General features: G+C 31.1%; 1 long non-coding RNA gene across 1 annotated transcript; it reads right to left on the reverse strand.

The window, feature by feature from the left end:
* Positions 1–2,230: 2,230 nt before the first annotated feature.
* On the reverse strand, positions 2,231–9,165 carry LOC146951263 (uncharacterized). The gene is made up of 11 exons (XR_015025501.1): positions 8,862–9,165; positions 8,708–8,750; positions 8,518–8,592; positions 8,169–8,226; positions 4,870–4,967; positions 3,971–4,031; positions 3,564–3,678; positions 3,403–3,467; positions 2,872–3,236; positions 2,676–2,789; positions 2,231–2,560 (listed from the first exon to the last, which is right to left on the reverse strand). It is a non-coding gene; the product is annotated as an uncharacterized LOC146951263 (long non-coding RNA).
* Between the last annotated feature and the right edge of the window lie 3,425 nt (positions 9,166–12,590).

The following is a 12,590-nucleotide window of genomic DNA, read 5'->3' on the forward strand; positions in this document are numbered from 1 at the left end:
TCTGTCAATCTTTATATATTTTTCATTTTAATCAATTCTAGAACTAAGAATGAAAAAGTATTGTACAAACAACCTAATTTATCACAAAATTAATTTTTCTTTCTGCGTTTTTAGACTTTACTCATTGATATATGTAAGATTAGATTCACCTACAAATCAAACGATCGATTCCGCATTAAAATATATCATCAATATTACGTATGTATTCTCTCTTTTCTTTTTTGAAGTTCTATCTTTTTCTTAAATCTAACATTTTTTAAATATATAAAAAAGAATCATATTTTCATTCATCACAACTTTAATCCATGATCTTTACCCAAGTTCTCACACCGTTTGTGAAATAAAAGATATTATCACAAGAAGTTTTAAGAATTGCCATGATACAGATAAAGTAATATAATTAAGAAAATTGTCAAACATTTAGCAATTATATATTGCTACTAAAATAGAATAAATATATGATAATAACATATCGTTTTATTCCTCGTGTTAAGAGATAGAAACGTAAACATTTAGCAATTATATTAATTAATTGCTACTAAAATAGAATAAACTATCATTTTCTTCCTCGTGTTAAGAGATAGAAACTTAAATATATTTAGTTCAATTTTGATAATTTTTACACACTATCCAAGTTCGAAAAATATTTCTTATAATTAAAAATAACTTTTGGAGGGTGTTATACGCACCACACCGCTAAAAGAGCTGTTAAATAAATCCTAAATCTCTAAGTCTCACTTATTAAGCCTTCTATTCCCTTAAACATGGGTCTCTTATTTAGAGAACTTCATTTTGACCTCATTTTATTATGTCATTATTGTTTTGTGGATCTAGGTTTAGGGATTCATGGTGCCGATATTTTGAGGTAACTTTATGTATAAAAATAATTTAAATTTTTAAAATTAAATTGGGAAAAGAATTAGATTTTTCAAAAATTAAATTTCTTTTCAAAATAATAATTTACTTTTTGGGAAAAATAATTATATTTAAAAAAAATATCATATTTTCATAAATAAGTTAGAGCCTAGAGGCCGGATTTAGTTTTTTGATTTTTTTTGTCTTAGAGAGATTATATAAGTGAGAGTTTTTAAGCGTTGGGGATTTGTTTTGCCTTCCAAATAGCTATAGTTATAAATTGACTGAAATTCAAGGGACAGGAGCCTATACAAATTGACTGCTATTAGTGTTGGGAATAGGTCAGGCCGACCTACAAGGGCCTATGACATGGCCTGCTAATTGGATGCGTTAAAAATATAAACATCATTTTCTCTATATATCAGTCCCTTTATAAGGTTTGTTGTTGTAGGCTTTATAGTAAGCTTTAATTTTGTTAAAATTTGCTTGCAGTGAAATAGGATTTTAAGAAGGTTTTAAGGCTTGTTTAGCCTATTTAGTAGGTTAAATGAACTATTTGATGACCTTAATGTAAAATAGGCTTTGAAATAGGCTTTCATGCCAATTCAGACTTTTAAATCGGTCAGGCCAGACCAAGAAAAACGACCTATGATAGGCCATAGGCCAAGCTCAGGCTTCTAAATTTTTTTATAGGCCAGACTTATGCCTTTCAAAGTTTGGTCTGGCCTATTCCCATCCTAACCGTTAAGCATAAACAACTTGGTTTTAAGGCATTCCACAACCGCAAGAAACACAAGCATGTGGTCTAAAAGAATAGATAATTTGGCTTTGTCATCGAGGTTTAGCAGCGATGTCTATAGAACTCGAATGTAAGCAAGTGGTGGACGACATCTCCAACAACATTGGTACCAACTTTGAATTAGAAGCTATTTTAAATTACTGTAAAGCTTCATTTTCACTTTTACCAAACTTCAAGATAAATTTTTGTTGGCAAGGACGTCATTGTCTTAAGTTAGTCCTCATTATCATGATCATGTGTCATCTTATATTGAGAATGATATTATAAATGAAATGAGTTAATTTGATTTCTGTCAACAAAAAATAAAATTGACTCCAATATAAATTTACTTGTAATTTTGGTGGCCCAAATAAATTGAAATTGATGGTTATACTTAGTAGTCGTGTCAGCCCTAGTAATTTGGAGTTATCCCCAACAATTCATCATGGAGTTCATTAAACATTTGAAAATAATCACTTGGATTATTATGATAACTAGACTTTTCACCCGTGCTACCGCACGGGTCATATATAGTAAGAACCATGAACTACTTGATCTATATAAGACATAAATTGTATTATAAAGGACGTTGACCTAACAAAATATCATCTCGAATCATGTTGACGCGGTTTAATAAAATAAAATGAATATGTAAATGTTAATAAGGTGTTTGAAAACAGCAAACATAGACAATCACCAAAATGAGCACATACCAATGCATCAACAATGGCATTACATATATAACCCAAAAAGACTGGGACTCCTTGTTGTTGTAAATGTTAGGCCTGATTGGTCTAAGTGTATGATGGCATTAGTTGTAGTAGCCATAAGCAGAATGAGAAAGAGCATACATTAAGTCTTGAACAATGTAACAACGCATATTATGAAAGGATTACAAACAAAAAACAGCTCCAGATGACGAACAATCTGAAAAGGAATAAAAAAGTCAGAAAGTTTGTCAGGGGTGAGTGTGGATTTTAGCAGACATGACTTGAATTAAAATTGGTGGAAACTTAAATATGAATAGGATAGCTGAACATACCAATGATGACAATTCTTCTTTAGATTGACAACAGAACAATGCAGCCATGACTGTTCCTCCGTTGTAAAAATGGTGAAAAAACTGCCAAAAAAATTGGATGATACTGAAAATACTCTGAAAAAACATAAAGTGGCAGTAATTCAGTTGCAGTTCATCGGCCTCAATTAGTAACAGTGAATATTATTACAAAACTTACCATTCTTCAAGAAAAAGATGATATCTCATCTGAAAATTGTATTTCAACTCATGTTTAAGGTGTACACCAGAGTTTTGTGAAGCAATGCCATAAATCAAAAACATGCGTATTAATATACACACTTAGTATATGATAAACAAACTAAATTGACAACATATAGTTATTCATACAGGAAAAATGCGTTATGGAAATATCACCTGTAATTGATTCCATCGTCAAGCTACTATCAGGTATTGAATATCACACATTGCGAAGTACCTCCTTATATTTTCAAAGCCATTAAACATATAGCAATTTAATAAGCTGTGGGATTTGTCTTGTAACAACAGTGGCATGAAAGTCCTGTCAATTAGTTTCCAATTCATCTGCAATACAACAACAACCAAAGGGAAATCCAATTAGAGGCAATGGCATCTACAACAACACACCTAATTAACCATTAACATTAACATGCTTGAATATGCAATCTGTCCTAAAAAAACAATAAGTAATATGCCATTCAATATCTACCATTGGACTTAGATAAGGTACCTTAGATATTTGATTCTGAATGACGCACAAACAACCAAGAACTTCTGGTACATACTGAACTTGACCTGGAAAAACACATCAGCTACTAAAATTATAATTTGCAGCCTTGGAGAAAAACAATAACAATGTCAAATTCTGTTTATTATTGGTTCAGCAATTACCTATTTCATTGACAAAGTAGCATAGCAGTCAGACAGCAAGACTCATCACAAATTGCGGAAGACTTCTTTATAAACAACATTTGATGTAGAGTATTCATACAATTGCCATCTTCATCTGTCAATAGAATTTTCATGGCAAAAGATATCTATCATTAGTGATTCTTAGACATAAATAAGTAAGAACCCCTTACATTTCCATTGTATAGATATAAGAAAATGAATAACATATATCACGTTCAAATTATAATTTTAGCAAAAGATAATTAAAATATAAGCTCTTGAAACTTATCCTGTAATGTTCCAGGGCAAAATTTTGATATTCTGGGCAATACATCCACATCAAAATCAGAATAAATTCTCAACTTTCAATAGCACAATCTATTCCCATCATCAAAATAGAATCATACCTGCCGTAAGTGGCAAGATCATCCATCCATAAAAGAGTACTGTCTCATGAACACTGGACACCTATGCAAATATGTGGGACATAAGCATCACAAAAAGGATACATGAAAATCAATTTGTGTCTTGATGATCAGCTGAGAAACCAAGATTAGAACCGTAGTTTCAAGAAACTCTAACTAATGCATCAACTAAATAATTCTTACAGCTTTCAATAAATACTCTAGTGTTAGGTATTAAAGAGACCATATCAGTACAATCAAGATAATTTACAGTAAACTATATTCCAACCGAGCTAATGTTAACAAATATAGAACTATGTTCATCAAATAAATTACTTTCAACTAATTAATAAATTTGTGTAAGCCATCCCGATTTCTTGTCATCACCGTCAGCATATACCACAAAAAAATAGTTGTATCCTACATTGGTAGTAGTAGTAGTATAAAGCAAGAGCAAAGAAAAAAATAGTTGTATCCTACATTGGTAGTAGTATAAAGCAAAAGCAAAAGCAAAGCAAAATGGGTTTTGCCAATGAAGTAATATTACAAAGGTCTACTCAGCCAACAAACTGAAAACCATACAGATTTCTGTTGAAGCATAAAATACTTGTTGAAGAAAAAGAAACAGATAAGGGGAGATCACAAAAAGAAAAAAAATAAGAAAAAAAACTCACATTAAGAACTCTAGAAACAATTGATAAAACTGGATGCCTGAACTTCTTTTTAGAAATTGTTTCACTCAATGGTTCCTCATAAAACAGGGTATTTTGATCCAACTCTATCAACTTTCAAGTTAATTTCAAGGTTCCTTTAATTTATAGAATCAATATAGTTACAATTAATATTGAGAAGGTATCAAACCACCGCAAGAAGGAAGAAAAAAAAAAGGACAGAAACTATACCAATTTAAGCTCTTAACATTGTTTACTTAACATGTAACATCATCATGTGGTGCGCTCCTCAACTCCTCCTTTAATAGCCTTCAAATTTGATTACATTCCTTCATAAAGAACAACTGAAATAAACAATTTGAATGTAGTAAACATGCTTAAAAGTTAAGAGGGAAAGAATAGCAATGTTATCTACTTTAGTCATTTTTGCAAATAAAAAGTCATGACCAATAACTTCAACTTATATAATATAACAGGAACAAATATGTAGACAAAATTACACTAAAAATCCTAGTGATGAAGTGACATCTGAGTCAATTAAATTACACTAAAAAAACTCACATAAACTCTAACTAATGCATCAACTAAATAATTCTTACAGCTTTCAATAATAAATAGTCTAGTGTTAGGTATCAAAGAGACCATATCAGTACAATCAAGATAATTTACAGCAAACTATATTCCAACCGAGCTAATGTTAATAAATATAGAACTGTGTTCATCAAATAATTAATAAATTTGTGTAAGCCATCCCGATTTCTTGTCATCACCGTCAGCATATACCACAAAAAAATAGTTGTATCCTACATTGGTAGTAGTAGTATAAAGCAAGAGCAAAGAAAAAAAAATAGTTGTATCCTACATTGGTAGTAGTATAAAGCAAAAGCAAAGCAAAATGGGCTTTGCCAATGAAGTAATATTACAAAGGTCTACTCAGCCAACAAACTGAAAACCATACAGATTTCTGCTGAAGCATAAAATACTTGTTGAAGAAAAAGAAACAGATAAGGGGAGATCACAAAAAGAAAAAAAATAAGAAAAAAAAAACTCACATTAAGAACTCTAGAAACAATTGATAAAATTGGATGCCTGAACTTCTTTTTAGAAATTGTTTCACTCAATGCATTAAGAACTCTTGCGCCGCACGGGTTTTATGAGCTGGAATAACTATTTAATTATTTAATTTCAACTCATATAAACAATTGTTTGAAACAATATTTAAGAACCAAAAATGATAAGCGTAAGATAAAATTAAAGTTTATGGAAAGTGAAAAAGTTGGGATAAGAAGTGGGCGGCGGTTTTAGAGGTTTGCTGATAAGGTGTAATTAATGAAAGATTAGTGTCGTGAATATATATTTTAAAAGTTAATTTAACCAAAACTTGCGTGGCATAATGATAAAAACTGTGGAGAATGACCATGTCCAGTTGGGTTCAACTAAAATTACAGTTATGATAAATATGAAACAGTAAGATAATAAAATGTAGTTCATTAGTTTCACTAAATAATCTCTAATATTCAGATAAAGTCAATAAAGCTTTTAAAACCAAAAAAATAGAAACTAATATCTCAAAGAAGTATATAAAAAAAATGCAAAGATACAATGTAAGATGGTGGCTCAATGTAATTCACAAAGCATAAGATAGAAAGAGTTTGGAATTAATAGCAAATATAGAGAAGAGTAATAATCACATAATAAAAAAAATTCAAATTGATAATTATAAAATTTGGATGAGTGGCCAAGTTTTTTTTTCAAGTTTATCACTCATCATCTCAGTTCAGTTTATTAAAGCAATCAAATCCTCTCAAGAAGAGAATGACAGGGCAAGAAGGGGAACAAAAACAGGCCCTGAAAACCTGAACACAGCAGGGAAAAAAGCTAAGAAAAAGCAAGGACACCAAGGTGCACAGGCGCTCCAAATGGTATCCTCCCCAACCAAAGCACAGGAAACAACTGCTGCACAACCGAAGGCATACAACAGCAGCAACTAACTGCTACAGAAGCCCCCGGAAAAGAAAAAAAACCCGAACCAAAGTCCCTACTTCAAACATACCTTTTAAAGAACGCTAATTTTTGTTTTACTTAGAAAACTGGTAAATTACAATTACAAATTCATCTTCATAGATCTAACAAATACTCCTGTCAGTTTTTACTATCCTAATTAATATGATCTCCCAAAAAATAAGAACTTATTTCACCATTCTTCATGGTTGGAGAGTATTAGGCAGTATAAATACTTATTGATTCCAACATTCATGCAATATAAGAGTGAAGTAAAAACCATAGTATATTAGTCCTACAAAAGATATGAATGCAGGTTATGGAAAAAAAATTCATGGAAGATAATGGGATAAGCAAACCTAAGGAATTCAAGACTAAACCAACAAACTACATTTCTTCAACAAAAAAAACCAACAAACTACACAATTTTAACAACAAATCACTGAATAAATTAAAAACAAAATCAATAGGAAAGATGGTTACAAATAAGTTAGTCGGACTTTGATATGAAAATTCCTAAATTGACAAACAAACTAAACATCAACAATCATCATTTCCTTGATTTGTAAAAGAAAATTGAAAATGAAAGTGTAAGTTCGTCGCAAGTTATGGTCACTGCGGCAAGTCTTATATCTATAACCACCTTTCAAATAAACCTCGTTCTTAAGAGATCTACTAATATGGGTTTTGCGAAAACTTTTCTTGAAGGGCTTGAAGTAATTAGAATACAAACTTTGTTGCCATCTATTCTTCAACTTCTACAAACACATATATCTCATTTTAGTCAATAACAATCTCAACTAAAGGATAATAGTGAAAAATTAGAACCGAATTTTATGAGTAAAATAAACTCTCAAAATGGACAAAAACTATTTCAAAAGAGAAAGATCACACAGTAAAGGACAAAACCTCAGAATGAACAGAAGTACATTGGACATAAACTATAATTTCCTCACCACCAACTATTGCAAAAGAGAAAAATAAATTGAAACATTTTCTGTAGCAACCTTACCACAACTATTGTCGTCATTTTCTCAATTTAGAATTATGGTTACCGGTTATGCTTACAAATATGCAGATTGATGTATGAGGATCACATATAGTCGATAGTTCGATTATGATTATGACATCAAGTTCATTTTATTTGTGGCAGCAAGCAATACATGTCAATATTTTATCACTTCCAAAATTGAAAGATTACTCTTAAAAATTTGTCTTCTGCTTTTGAAAGTATAATTAGCACTTTGTTTTTAGAATTTGTTAAGTTAATTTTGAGCTTGAGACAACTATGAGATCCTGCTTATTTTCTCATTTTGATGCTTGATATCATGGTAATCATCCATTTTCTGCATTTTTGGCTGCAAATTGCAAATATGTTTTCACAAACTTTGTTGTTTCCAACAATGCCTAACAATCCTCTAATAATATTAAAGGTTCATAATTACGTGTAGTAATTTGCACATAGGAGTACAATATGATTTTTAAGAGCCTCAAATACTTTTGTTATAATCATAATTCTGAAACATTACCTTTACAACAATAACATCAATTCAACACCGCTTGTAAAGCACTCACAACCATTCATATCTAAAGCAATGAAGAAGTAGGTTAGGGACATAAATTAGAAAAATAAATATGGGAGAAGCATAACATAACATTCATATTAGAAAAATAATACTTTTTGATGATACAAATATTCAAAGTCAGTCGTTTGTACTAAAAAATTTCCCCTTTTGGAAAAATAATACTTGTATCATTGCATTAAGTAACTATAAGGATACAATTTAGAGACATTCCCAGTAAAGGCATGTTGATTATTTTGTGAATAAAACAACAACACATAGTTAGAGGAAAATGTGAAGGAAGAAGTATTCTTACCATAAAATAGAAAAATCTCCTTCTTGTGCATGTAGAAAGCTCCTTTCCTCTCCATTAATGAATATAATTAGAAATCTGAAATTGTGACACGAAAAAGATTGGTAAAGAAAAATTGAAATTAGGGTTTGAAAGGAAAAAAATACAAAAACAAAAGGTAACCAAATATAAACAAATGAAGTATATCACAAACCTTATGCAAATTCACTATTGCAGCCGCAAACCCAAAAATCTATCTACAAAACACAATTTCATTGATCAGACAAAAACAATAGAAGCAAAAACAACATAAAAGTAAGTATATAAAAAAGGAAATCGAAGAAGAAGGAGTGAAGAAGAAAAGTCACCGTTTTAGAGAATGTTATTTGTGGTTTTCGGGTCCTATTGATATTCCTTGCATTAAGAACTCTTGTTTTTGCCAGGGTTCTTGGTGTTAGCGGCGGAAGGAATCGGAACGGCGGCGATTGAATCGGAAACCATGGCTGAACAGTTGGGATTTGATTTTTGGGTTCTTGGTGTTAGCGGCGGAAGGAATCGGAACGGCGGCAATTGAATCGGAAACCAGTTGGGATTTGATTTTTGGAAGAGATTCGCAAAAACCCTAATTTGTGAAGACGATAGAAAATTCAGAGAGATAGAAATTCAGAGAGATAGAAAAGTTAGAATTTGAAGAAAGCAAGAAGCTTAGTTGAATTGTGCGGCTCTTTTTCTTTTTGTTTTCATAATTAACGATTTAGTTAGGGTAAAACAGTAATTATAGCTAGGGTTTAGGAAAAATTAGGGCTTCAAAATTGGCATGGGTTAACTTTTATATATAGATAGATGTTTTTTTAACCTATGTGTGATTAAAATTTAAATCCCGCTTTTCAATATTCTTGTTTCTACCTTGTTTGGTTCTCTTTACTTTCTAACTTGTTTGGTTCTCTTTACTTCACACTGCATATCATTTTACATCCAAATTATCGTGTCTTTACATGTCTATTATTGTTTTCTGAAAATGCAATTTTATGACGAATGAATATGGTCGTCTTTGAGATTTTGGATGCACTGCGTACACTAAAAAACTCATTAATCATTGGAATAACATTCTCCATATACTTTTTACAACAAAATCATTAATAATTCATATTTAAGATTATTATAGAAAAAAATTATAGAGAAATTAAAGCAAAACTATTTAATATGCACTGTAACATTCTCATTTAAATATAAAAAACTGTAAAATAAAAAAAAATCAATTTCTTTTTTGTTGTCTCTCTAGATCATGTTCAACCATTTTTTCAAGCGGTTACCATTACCAAGATATGCAACTGAAAGTGCACCTCCATTAAATTTAAATGATGTGTCCTATTTTCATTGGTTGAGACTAAATATGAGGTGTTAGGTGAGAGACCATGCAAGAATTTCTCTTGGTAGAAAGAAATTAAATGAAATTGAGTGGGAATGAAATAAGGATGAAGCTTAATAAAGAGTGGCAAAGGGAAATAACAAATAACTGAATAAGAGAGAGTGGTCACAACTGATTTTGACCGTAAACAGAACAGTTCCCTCTTACCCATTTTCTAATAACAAAGTCAACCCCTTAACTTTTCACTGGACATGTGTCGAACTGTCTATGATTTACATGGAATGGAACGGAACAATATTGGTTCATTAACCAAGTTGTATGATGGCGGAACTATGATGGCCTTGTTTTTGCAACATGCATGTTCTTTAATAGATTGCTTTGATATTGCTTATCCATTTAGTTATCGACCATGAACCATTGAGACTGACACGCACATAAATAAAACACAACGCCAACCTTAACAGACTAATATTTTGAAAAAATAACACCTAGCAAAACCTTCAATCTAAAGTGTTGGTGTTGTATATTGAGTGTGACTCATGTATATAAGACGTTATAGGTAATATTGTAAACTCAAACCCTAATTCATCAAGTAATACAAACGTAATTGTAGTTGCTCTATAGTTGCGGAGATAGGTATCATTGACCGAACTGCGTTAACAAAGATCGATCGTGTCCATTTTCTTTCATTTTCGGTTGTTAGTGGTTTTGCTGTTTTAACACTATATACTAACTTCGATATTTTTTACAAGAGAATATGAGTCAACAAAATTTGATATATTTAGTTCGAATATTATAGATAAAATACATCAACTTATGTTAATTATAAAAAGGATCGGATTAATAGTTATCAACATCTCTTTATTGAGAGGAAATTAATGAAGGAAAAAGTGATGGTTCTTAACTTCCCAATTGCATGGCCAATTATATTTAAGTTAACCTCATAATTTAGTACAACTTCAATTACATGCGACACTTCCTCAAGTGCTACATTCTTGAAAAATTTTAACTCTAGAAACTGTAGTAAGATATGGTGCACATAGAATAACAAAAGAGGGGAATAATCAATCATGTAACCAAAAGAGGGAAAAAAATATATATAAGAGGGAAAATTTTCAATGATTGACATAAGAATTTTGCACTGCATCTCAGTGGTCCTCGTCATTTCTTTCTATGCAATCACAGAAACAAGTGTATTTGGCTCCTATCACAGGAGAAAGAAGTGTTGCACAAGAGATTCTTTATGCATTCTTTCCTTTATTCCTAATTCTTATGCTGCCATAGTGAAGTGACAAGACAAGAAAGTATTATATCTGAAGCACAGCTTAACTAACTCTCTCCCACACTATGAATAACAGACACCTATTGGACTAGCCGCGTCTCCATGTCTGACATGCGCCAATGTTCGAAAACTCAAATAAGTGTCGCAAAAACATTTTTCTTTTTCTACTAAGGGTCTTCAAAACGCACCTTAGATACTCATTGAACATTTCTCAATGCATCTATTAGGTTAAAGACATTACATCATTTTGTTTTCTTTTTGGTAGTAGATAGATGAACAAAGATGAAAGATTATCATATCTTGTTTTAGAAATATTTTGGTAATGAAACAAATTGATCAATTTAAATGCATATATATATATAGGGGTTTGCTAGAACACACCCACTAATTTTTATGTGGAAGTGTTTTAGCAAGTTATAACTAAAAAGTTAATAAATACACCTTAAGGTGTATGTTGCTATAACACACCTTCTAACAAAAACAAGTGGGTGTGTTCTAGCAAATCCTATAGGGGTTTGCTAGGATACACCCACTTACTTTTTAGAAGGAATATTTTAGCAAGTGAATAACTAAAAAGTGGTTAAATACACCCTAAGGTGTAGCTTTGCTAAAACACTCCCACATAAAAACTAGTGGGTGTGTTCTAGCAAATCCCATATATATATATATTTTGATTCTCAACTAATATATTTTATAGATTATTTTGACATTTTATTTAGTTATAATAAGTAAATAAATATGTATTGGGTCTCAGTGTTTACATTAAAATGTCAATGTATATGTGTCAGTATCGTGTTAAGTATCCATATTAAAGTGCATGGGTCCATATCTCCCACACCACACCCTCTCCTTTCTCCAATGATAAAATTTCTTTAATATCTATGTGGTCACATGTACTCCTTTGTAACGTGTTAAGAATGTAGAATGTTTTAGGTGGGTGGAAAAGGATCAGAATCTGGTTTCTCTGTCTTTATCTAGACTCAGATTTTCTTTTCTCCCCTCTTATCAATATCTCCCATGTTGATAAGAATTCCACCATGGACTATGATAAGAATTCCCCTGCATGAAACTGATAGCCTAGCCTATCCATGTAAACTTTGAATCAGCAAGCCTAGCAGCAGTCATATATGTTATTATGCATCATTACAATTTACAACAAATTCCCTTGCAAAACCACTCATTACCAACATAACCAAACTTAAAAAGAACAGACAAACTTACAAAACAAGTAAAACACATGGCAATCTAATTAAGATGACATTTAGGCTTTAGATGTCTTAGAACTAGAAATGATTGAATGTTTGCGTAAAAAAAAATTATGCTTTCGGTGTATAAAAAACTATACACCGAAAGCATAATTGTTTTTACGCAAACATTCAATCATTTATCAATATAGTGTTACATCTGAATATTACTTCCTACAGTATCTATACAAATATCTGTGGT

The sequence above is a fragment of the Medicago sativa genome, chromosome 2 (genome assembly GCF_051527215.1).
Source record: "Medicago sativa cultivar Bolivia chromosome 2, Bolivia_mono, whole genome shotgun sequence".
Classification (NCBI taxonomy): Eukaryota; Viridiplantae; Streptophyta; class Magnoliopsida; order Fabales; family Fabaceae; genus Medicago; species Medicago sativa.